The sequence below is a fragment of the Salmo salar genome, chromosome ssa13, assembly GCF_905237065.1.
Source record: "Salmo salar chromosome ssa13, Ssal_v3.1, whole genome shotgun sequence".
Classification (NCBI taxonomy): Eukaryota; Metazoa; Chordata; class Actinopteri; order Salmoniformes; family Salmonidae; genus Salmo; species Salmo salar.
In genome coordinates, this window is record NC_059454.1 from 35,407,685 (window position 1) to 35,418,078 (window position 10,394).

The 10,394-nt window shown below is 41.8% G+C and overlaps 1 protein-coding gene across 4 annotated transcripts in view; it reads right to left on the reverse strand.

Annotated features, from left to right (window-relative positions):
- LOC106567251 (rap1 GTPase-activating protein 1) overlaps positions 1-10,097 on the reverse strand; it is a 125,226-nt gene extending 115,129 nt beyond the window's left edge. For 2 of the 4 annotated variants that reach the window (XM_045693200.1, XM_045693196.1), the window contains exon 1: positions 10,003-10,097. The gene's annotated coding sequence lies outside the window, so the exon portion shown is untranslated. Of the gene's footprint in view, positions 1-8,342; positions 8,579-10,002 lie in introns of those variants that run through there. The other 2 variants (XM_045693201.1, XM_014136328.2) reach the window with 1 other exon arrangement.
- Between the last annotated feature and the right edge of the window lie 297 nt (positions 10,098-10,394).

Here is a 10,394-nt window from a genome sequence, read left to right on the forward strand (position 1 = left end):
GTGGCCGTGAGGTTCTATGGCTTACTAGTCACTAGTATACAGTACTGCTCTCAGCTGTTCAGTATTCTCCTCACAGTCAACTAAAATCAGACAACCATTGACCCCTAATTACGGACCCCTTTATAGTGACACTACCACTCTGGCTGCTCAGTGTGCAGTGTCACCATCGCAGAGATAGTCTGACTGCGTGAGGGTCCATAAGCATCAGAGCCCCGCTAAATGACTTTCTTATCTGAAAGACTCCAGAAGCAGCTTGCTATAGGGCCACATGGACACTGCACAGTCAACACTCTTTACCACACTCTCTCTCTACCACATGTGGATGCTATGCATAATATCTTTAGCAGAGAGGAGCAAGAGGTCCCTCTTCCTCTAGACTACCAGCATACACGAGAGGAGATATGGCTCAGAGCGGTGACTTCAGACTCGTACTCTGCTGCTGTGCTATGCTGAGAGCGAGGATAAAGCTACTAAGTAGGTGTAGTAAACATGCAATCCATGCAGTATGAAACGCTTGGCTTCAGGTCCACATCACTTTGTCGTACCTTAGTCTGATATTCAATGTGAGAAAGGTGGATTTTGAGGTTTGCAAGAACTATGTACAAACACCCTTGCACAGACAAACACTTCAGTAGGATTTTCTTGTGTTTAAACTTCCCACTCTAAGACACCGTCTCCATGACCACACAGAGGAGAGGTGGTCACGGCCATCAACCCTGTTCACATTCTAGCAGGATAAAAACACTTCAGCTTCACCGCTCTCATCTACACACAAGTCTTATGCTAAACACACAGATCAGAGGTGACAGAAACACATTTCATGCTGTGCTATTTCAGACGAGCAGTCTTCCATCAAGACAGGTCCTTTTGAAGTCACCTCAGCCAAGTGACAGGGTAAACATGAGGGGGGGGAAGGAATACTGATGATGCCGAGACACATCCATTTACACCAGAGGTGTCAAACTCTTTTTGTGCCCGAGGTCGCATTCGATCTTCAATGAGGTGTGGAGGGCCGTACTGAAAATAGTTTATATTTCCTCGCCGTCAAAACATACTTCTTTATTCATCATTTTTCGAATTTTAGATGCTCCCTGACTGTCTAGCTTTATTTCAGTGATTATCAGTGAGCTGGACCCAGTCAAGAAACTGTATGAATGTAGGTCCATTAGAATTTCTACACCGTTGAGTTAGTTCCCCTCCCCAAATTTGTTTTATTTTTTTGTATTTTATTTTTTACTCAAACCACCCGCGGGCCGAATCCGTCCCGCTGCCCGTATGTTCGACACCCTTGATTTACACACTTAGGAAACAGCTAGAATACATGATGGGTTATGTTTTTCATAAGGTCTGTATGCATAAATTACTTTGCAGGGGACATGGTATTTTGATGAATATATAGGCTATTCCATGCGGGAAAATGGAGGGCGCCAATTTAACATTGAAAGACCAAGTCAGATATCTAAATATATCATTTCATATGTATGGGCTTAGCAGGAATCATGTAATGAAACCAGGCAAACAAAAATAAAACGCCTGACTCAAAGATTAGCATGTATCCCCATGAACACACCTGAATAAATAACCACCCACAGAGCTAAGCCAGTGACGCAAACATTAGGTAAATATAGCAGAATTACAGAGGCACAGAGGAGGGTGGTAATGGTGGGTGACTCATTCCAAAGCCATTAAAGAGAAAGTACTATTTCGCACTCTAATAAGCTGCTAGCTCTAGTCCAGTTGACATCACATCTGCATCCCAAACACTATTCCCTACACTGTGCACTACGTTTGACCAGACCACTATAGGTGCACTATAAGGAATAGGGTGTCATTTGGGGCACAGACCACATCTTTAGTGGTTGTTGAAACAGCAGCACACAGATGCGGTCTCCAGATAAATAATTCATTGCAGAGGAAGCTGATGCATCCATCCCTCATGCCTTCAAAAAAAGCATTAGTACCAACATCCACCTCTAAACAGTGTTTGTGCGACAGTAGCTATCTACAAAGAACACTGAACCGGTCTATAATTACCACTGCATTGATACCAGTTTCCTTCAAATAACATAGTTATCAGTACACACATGTAAATTACAAAGTACTACAAATGTAATGTTAATTCAGTGTGTTCTACCACTTAGCTTCTGAGCATCCTTGAACAACACTGATCCTACTAATTACAAGCATGTAATTGAGACAACACTGACAGTGCTATAATTTAGATGGTGTTCATGGAGAGAGAGAGAGAATGAAGGAGAGAGCGTGAGGAAGTGAGAGAGAATGAACATTTTAGAACGAGAGAGAATGAGGGCGAAAAGAAAAATATTATGATGCATCCCGACTTCCACAGGACACAGTGTGCTCCACACACAGCGCAGTCAGAACACAAGCAGCATTATGAAAGAAGCAGAAATCATTATCTCCTGAGCAGCCAGCCAGCCCAGCAGCCTCACATAAACTACTAGCTACCGCATAAATAATTCATGATATGAGATCTGGCGGAGCTTTAGTGGAAATTGACTGGGAGAAGTTCAGAGGCTTTTCTCTCTCTCGTCAGCTAGTCCTGATGCACTGGAGGGAGGATAATGAGCAGCACTGAAGGGCTGACTGTCTCCCTGTTACACACACTGAATGTAGGTCTGCTGAATGCTAACTACTGTACTGCTTAAGTTGGAGATAATGGGGAATGGTAGGTTTTATCTTTTGGATATCAATTTTGTAGAGTGCAGTTATATCATTCTACTTGGTAAATAACTATATAGTATTAGTACAAAGCTGACATTTTCCTGTTCTGATATTCTAAATCATTGGCTTTATGCCAACAAAGGTAAATGAGGTCAGGGAAGGGCCCATTAAGACAACAAAACAAGGTAGGAGGTACACTGGTGCCATCCATTAGTGAAACATGAGCCAAGAATCAGGTTAACCTTTTTAACCACAGAGCTCCAAAAAATGTACAATTTGAAGTAGATGAATCAAGATGTTGTGGATTTGGACTCATTTACTGGACATGTAAATACATCAGGAGACCAATAACACTCTAAAACCCATCATGCTCTCCATGGCCTTGTAAAGTTAAAGGGATACTCTGGGATTTTGGCAATGAGGCCCTATATCTACTTCTCCAGAATCAGATGAACTCATGGATACAATTTTTTTGTCTCTGAATGCAGTTTGAAGAAAGTTGCTATCTAGTGCTAGCGCTATGACTGAAAGTCTATGGGTATCTGCTAGCATGCTAGTAGATACCCATAGACTTCCAGTTATTGTGCTAATGCTAGTTAGCATTGGTTCACAAAACTCTCTCTAACTTCCTTCATACTGGACACAGAGACAAAAACATTGTATCCACGAGTTCATCTGACTCTTGGGAAGTAGATAAAGGGTAAAGATCCTGAAGTATCCCTTTAATGTGCCGCTATATTCATAAACCATACCACTAATGACATTCAGTTAATATTTAGGTGAGGGCTACATAATTCACACACAAGTCCTACGGGACCTTATCAATAAAAAATCCCTACCTATGTATACAGTGGCACCAGCGAGATATGTTCCCTAAAGTTCCCCCTGACAGTCCCAGATCCCGACAGACAGACAGACAGGAGTCAATTAACAGCTGGCCTCAGGCTACTGTCCCCAGCGTCCACATGAATCCACAGCATCCAGGGTGAGAATGGGATTTCCAAGGACACGGCCCTGCAGCTGAGCTCATAGGGAAAGTGCATTTTAAAGAAGTCTTTTTTCCTTTAAGGGGCCAGATAGAACATCCTCATGAATAAACTGAAACTATACGGGTTTCACAATGCTTTAAAAAAAGAAAAGAACATGGTGACAGAACATGGTGACATTAAGTAATAACAAACAAAACTCTGTTTTGGAATGAGCCACATAGTCAACAGGAAAATCTTCCCACACAGTGACGATGATGACGATAATGATGTTGCTGAGCTGAGCCATAACTTAACTATGCTAAAAATAATAGAAGACAGTCTATTTGGAGGGAGTGTCAGAGTAGAGCGAACCCACTCTGCCTCCTCCTGAGTGTCCATACAGGCTCCCAGTGCCAACACAGAAACAGAACAAGGAGAGCAGAGCAGAGTCACTCATCTGGAAGCATAAGGGATGGAGGGACAGAGGATGGAGGGAAGGGGCAAGGGATGGTGGAGTGGTGGCCGGTAAGGTTACTGGGTAGAGTGGCTTAGGGGAGAGATATTTCAGAAACCCTGATATGCAGTCACTGTATTCTATTAGCTCCTCAGGAAATAAAAACTACATTTAGGCAATGGCGAATGCACTTGTTACCCCAAAAGGACAGCCTTGACCAGGGATGGGTTGGGCCCACAAAAATATGAACTCATCATGAGGGGCCACAGTTGGCAAACTAATTTTATGCAATTCTACAAATTTTGCCATGGGGTGGAGAGGAAAAAGAGCTGTTTTACAGCTAATTTCCTGCAATTTGACACATCCGAGTGAGACTGACTAACAAAATCGATTGGGGCCCACGGGCCGGTAATTCAACCATGATAACAAGTTTGGATAGCTGGCCACTAAACGAACTTAGCAATGTAAAAAACGTCAGCTGACATGGGCTAACTGACTGACTATCAGTGACTGACATAAGAAAAACTGCTGATGCACAACCAAAATGGTATATTCTCCTATTCTACTGGTGTATTCTACTGGTGTATTCAACTTTTCTACTGGTGTATTCTACTATTCTAACTCGCAGCATTTAGTTAAGACCCCGATCCCTGGCCTAGCCAAAGAGACACACTTTGTTATTTCATTAAAAAGAAGCCTCTCTAATTTAAAATTGCTTGGGTAAATCAGGTCTGGATAGCCTAATTCCTAAATGATAAGATTTAGGAAAAAGAAAGATCTTCTTTATGCAACCAGTGTTGCCATCTGGTGCTCCTGGAACTGATGTGTAGACATCCCTGAGGACATAGGGTTATGGAAAGGGTCAGACATGCAGGCAGCCCTGCGGCCACACAGAACCATGACTCTCTGAGACCATAATACATATACTGAGTGTAAAAAACATTATGTACATCTGCTCTTTCCATGACATAGACTGACCAGGTGAATCCAAGTGAAAGCTATGATACATTATAGATGTCACATGCTAAATTCACTTCAATCCGAAGGGGAGGTGACAGGTTAAAGAAGGATTTTTAAGCCTCGAGACAATTAAGGCATGGATTGTGTAAGTGTGCCATTCAGAGAGTGAATGGGCAAGACAAAAGATTTAAGTGCCTTTGAACGGGGTATGGTAGTAGGTAGTAGGCGCACCGGTTTGTGTGCTGCTGGGTTTTTCAGGCGCAACCGTTTTCCGTGTGTATCAAGAATGGTCCAACTCCCAAAGGACATCCAGCCAATTTGAGTCAACATGGGCCAGCATCCCTGTGGAACTCTTTCGACACCTTGTAGAGTTCATACCCTGACGAATTGACAACAATTTCTGTGAGAATTAGATACTCAAACTCTTTCTTTCACTTGGATTTCAATCAAAAAAATCCTTGCCAAGAGAGGAAATCCCAAATCCAACTGTCAACAGAGAGATACTGGGGAATCTGTTTTTAGATGATGCCAACCGTCAACCGACACAGTGGGACATGGGGAACACTGTCCTGGCAGCCCATTACCTATGCTGGAGGGTCAACCTGGGAAAACACACACTGCTCAGCTCTGAAGCAGCCTGAAGAGGAAACATTCAGGATGCTTCCCAAATGGCACCCTTTTCTCAATATAGTGCACTGCACTATGTAGGGAATAGGCTGCCATTTGGGACGCAGCCCCAGTCAGGAAGCTCTTCACTCCGAGTCTCACAGAAAGAGTCTCAAATGGTCGTCATGGATCGATAGACACCGACACACACAGAAAATGTCACATCCAGAAAATGCCACATTTTCTTCGGTCCCATACATTGAGCACAATTATCCATGGCAGTGTATGGAAGGAGACATTAAGTAATTTAGTCAAGGAGACGTGTCCTACAGTGGCGTGTATTCATGGATGCCAAGGGAAGGGTTACTCCCCAGAAAATGGACCAATGAATTGTTTTCAAAACATAAAATCTTGTATATTTCATCACTCTGTGTTTCACAATTTTCCTACAATTCGCAAGAGGCTGAATGAACTATATCTCACAGGAGAAAGCATCCGAGCGAGCGAAACAGCGCCCCTCTCTCATCTATCTGATGTTGTCTGGTCCAAACAAGTATGACATTGTTGCCGTCCCTAGCATTGAATGCAAGGGAAGCCAGCGAGCATCTGGCCTCCCTTGACAAAAAAAGTATAAAACATTAGCCAAATCAGCATTGAGCTAAACTGAGCGAGCTGTTGTTATCCTCCAGTAGCTAGCTACTGTAGCCAGCTAGCTAAAATTAGCCCTTTCCAAAATTAGCCATGGATGGAGATAGGGATTTGGACTCCATACTGGCCAATGATTTTATAACGCGATTCTGATCCAACCTTTGTTATGCCCCTGGCCTGAGAGGATGGTAGTTCAATATGTAGCTAGATTTACAGTAGAAGGCTAATGTTAACTAGCTAACGCTGCCCATGAATGAAAGTTTGGCTAGCGAGCAAGCATTTTAGCCAGGTAGCCTAGGACAACAAAAAATAAAAGTGTGTACTGTATGACAGAGTGATAGACCGTTTAGTCAACATGAAAGAGAGGAGGATGACATTGTCGTTTCTCAACAAGTAGGGATAGTCAACATATTTTTCTACTTACAAGAACGCGCACACACAAACACAGAAATCAGAACCATGAGGCTCATCATATTTAGCTTACGTTGATTGGTGATTTGTTCATGTTGAAATGTTGAAGTTGAAATGGTGCTGGAATAGTGGAAGCAGCTCCTGTTTTCTTTGCGACTTGCGGTAACTCTCTGGTTCTAAACCAATAGTTGTTTAGTGGTCCGAAATTTTCAGGATAATGCACTTGCTTTATCATGCTGTAGGTCATGTAACTGTCTGTTACTGTACATGCAATATGCTTCACTGAACAGAGGTTGCTGTCCGGTGGTGTGGTTGAATTTACTCTGCCACTGTGTCTTCTTATTGTCTCGGCATTTAGGCCTATATATCACAATCGCATATATAACGGTCGCAAGTTTCTCCCTGATTATTTCTGCTGAGATATAGGCCTACCGGACAGTGCCGTCATTAGGCCTGGGCTTCCGGGGCTTTTTTTTTTAAAGGTTTGCCTAATTTAAAAGTTTGCCTAATTTCAGTTTATGTGACAAAACAGGCAATGTACAGTGTAGATAATCATTGTACCATCTAAACTGCTGTGAAATATATTTTCAATAACCAAAATATTTTATTTTCAGCTGTTTGAAGTTGGTGTACGAAACAGAGTAAAAGACGTAAATACGAAACTTAAGAACGGGAAGCATAGAAATAAGGAAAATCTGGCCAGCTTTGTGGTTAGATTGTGAAAAATACAGAAAATACATAGGCCCTTAAATTGTCTTCAAATGTTATGTAATCTAAAAATCTCACATTAGCTGGTAGAACTGACTAAATGAAATGAATCATAAAGGTCTTGTAACTTATACAATTCTACTGTTAAAATTGACTACACAGTGTAAATAGAATCATTTTTGTCACAGTCAGTCTCATCCAAAACAGAGTTTTGTGAGACTTTACGTCGTGACTGCATCACAACGTAAATTAAGGTTGGGTTTGTTTCAAATCCTGCCCATATGCCCACAGCTGGCAGCACACAAGTAATCATCAATTCAGAGTGCAGCTGCAGGCGACCCTATCGTCATGCCTGCGGTAAATTTGGGTTGACTTTAAATATCCCTATGGGCCTAATAAGGGACCGTTGGTAAATTACACAATGTACATGGGACAATGTGTTAAAATTCCAATAGCTCCAATTTTCAATGACTTAAAAACCTCAAACAATGATAAATTGTAGAAATTGATATAAAATATTGAAAACATTTAATGAGACAACTAAAAGATATTGTCCCATTTACATTGTGTAAATTATTGACGGTCCCTAACTTAGCCCCGGAGAGTCAGTCAGGTTGCACACCAGCAGGCTGAAGCTAATTGGCTAAATAATTTGGCTAACTCTTCCCATGTGTGAAGACACACACACACACACACACACACACACACACACACACACACACACCACACATCAAACCACACCCACATCAAACCACACCCACATCAAACCACACCCCAAAACCAACTCACGTTTGAATTCAGTCATGGCAGCTAGCATTTCTTAAAGAACCAAATCTAAAACATGCCAAATCAGGAAGTGCAGTCGCCCTTTCAAAGAAACGAATGACATGTTGTACCCCTACCTTGCTACGTTGGGGATGAGCCCAGGAGGAGGACAGATGAGAAAAACAGGCCAGTGGAGCACTTTAGAACAGCAGCAGCCAGGGGCAACTTCTAGGGATGAGGATGATTTAGGTGACCCAGACACCGGCCCAAAACAAGTTAAGCTACCCTACTATCCCCTTGACCGTTTTGGATTGAAAAACTAAAGAGACACACCAGATACAGAGACAGCAACAGAAGACTAGATGATGGAAAGAGACACCAGACAAGACAAAGAGATAGCAACAGAAGATAAGGATATGATGGAGAGACACCAAATAAGACACAGAGAAAGTGGCACAAGAGATGGAGAGAGAACAGATGTGGGTTGAGCACACATTAGACTGTATAACTTCAAGCTGTTCTATAGATTCTATTTTGTTTTATTTATTTGCACAAATTATAACAGGTGAAATACAGACAGTGAAAAAGTAAAACATGGTTTACAAAGAATTTACAGGAGAGGTGAAAAAGCCTTTAAAATTACTATTAAAAACAATTGTTTACAACCAGGGCAAGACGAGAGAGGAGGATAGACAAGAGACAGCAACAGAAGAGGGCAGACACGAGGGACAGCAACAGACATCATATAGAAAGTGATGGAGAGGCAGAGTAGGAGTGAGCACACAGCAGACTGTATCACTTAAAGCTGCTCTATGGATTATAATTACTGCACATCTAATCTCTCAATGTTAATTTCAAAGTGCACCAAATTCATGCATTTAGCTGTTGAAATTAATTTTGCCAGGGGAGGATGCCCCCGGACCCCCCTACTGGCTTTGGTGAACATGATGAATGGCCTATAAGCCAGTTTAGTTCCATGATGTACAGCCCCTGTCAGCTCCATGACCGGGTCAATTCCCTTAGAACAGCTGAGACAAGGAGAATATCAATCAATACATCATACATGTCAGAGGAGATAACCAACGCATAACATGCTGCTACAGTCAAAATCAATTTAACCGACATGGGACACAATTAAAAGGCTAATGTGAACAACACATTCTGACAGATACACCAGCTGGGTAACTACAGAAAGAGTCTTGGGGAATTAAATCAGGGAAGAAAATGTATCTGCTATTGAGAGTTCTTATTGGTCAACAGACCAGCTCTTGTTGTCAAATTGACCGGGGCCAACAAATCTCTTGTTGTCAACTCAACAACAGACCAGTGAATTCGACAACAAAATATTTTCTGGCCCCAGTCAATTTGACAACAATAGAGTTTAATTGTTACATTTAGTACCTTTAAATTCAGCTTTAAAATGTATATTTCTCTTAGCTTTCTCCTCTGTGGCAGAAAATGTTCAAAGAACTGCGACTCCCATTCTCCTTTGCTACAATACCTACACTCAGTATTAGAAATAGCATGATATTTAGTGGCTATATGAATACAACTTGGCTCCATGGGTTCTATGGAAATGTTCTAGCGATCTATAGAAACAAGTGAAAACAACTGAACAAGAAATGTCGCAAAAAACGAAACAATTTCAATACTCAAACATGTTCACTTTAAAATTCTCACCCCGTGCCCGTTTTAACTACACAAACACTCTCAAACGAGTATGTATCCTAATAAACCAGATTCAATACGCAATAAAGCTTTAAATAAGTATCAAACATGCATGTTTTTTCTGCTTACCTCTTTCTTTGCCAGGAGTTTGCTTGGTCTGTCTCGTGCGCAGATGAGGTGACACTGGTATCCTTAAACTGGTGGTGAGGTGCTGCCTAGCGACGTGCAACCAACAGCCAATGAGATAAATATGAAGAAAAATTAGCAAAATAGCCTATGCCTTCAGTTTATATCATACTAGAAGCTTCAAGAACATATGCCAACTCCTGGCAATGGAACCGTTGTTTTTTCTCGAAGTTCTGACTGATGACAGCCGTGAGATGAAATGTAAAAATGCATTATGGAAACATTTCCTGGCAAAGTGCTTTCATGATAGTAAGTAGCCTAGACCTAGCCTATGTGATAGCTGATGAAGTGGTAGACTTGGGAAAAGCTCTAATCCATTCAAATAGATGCCAACC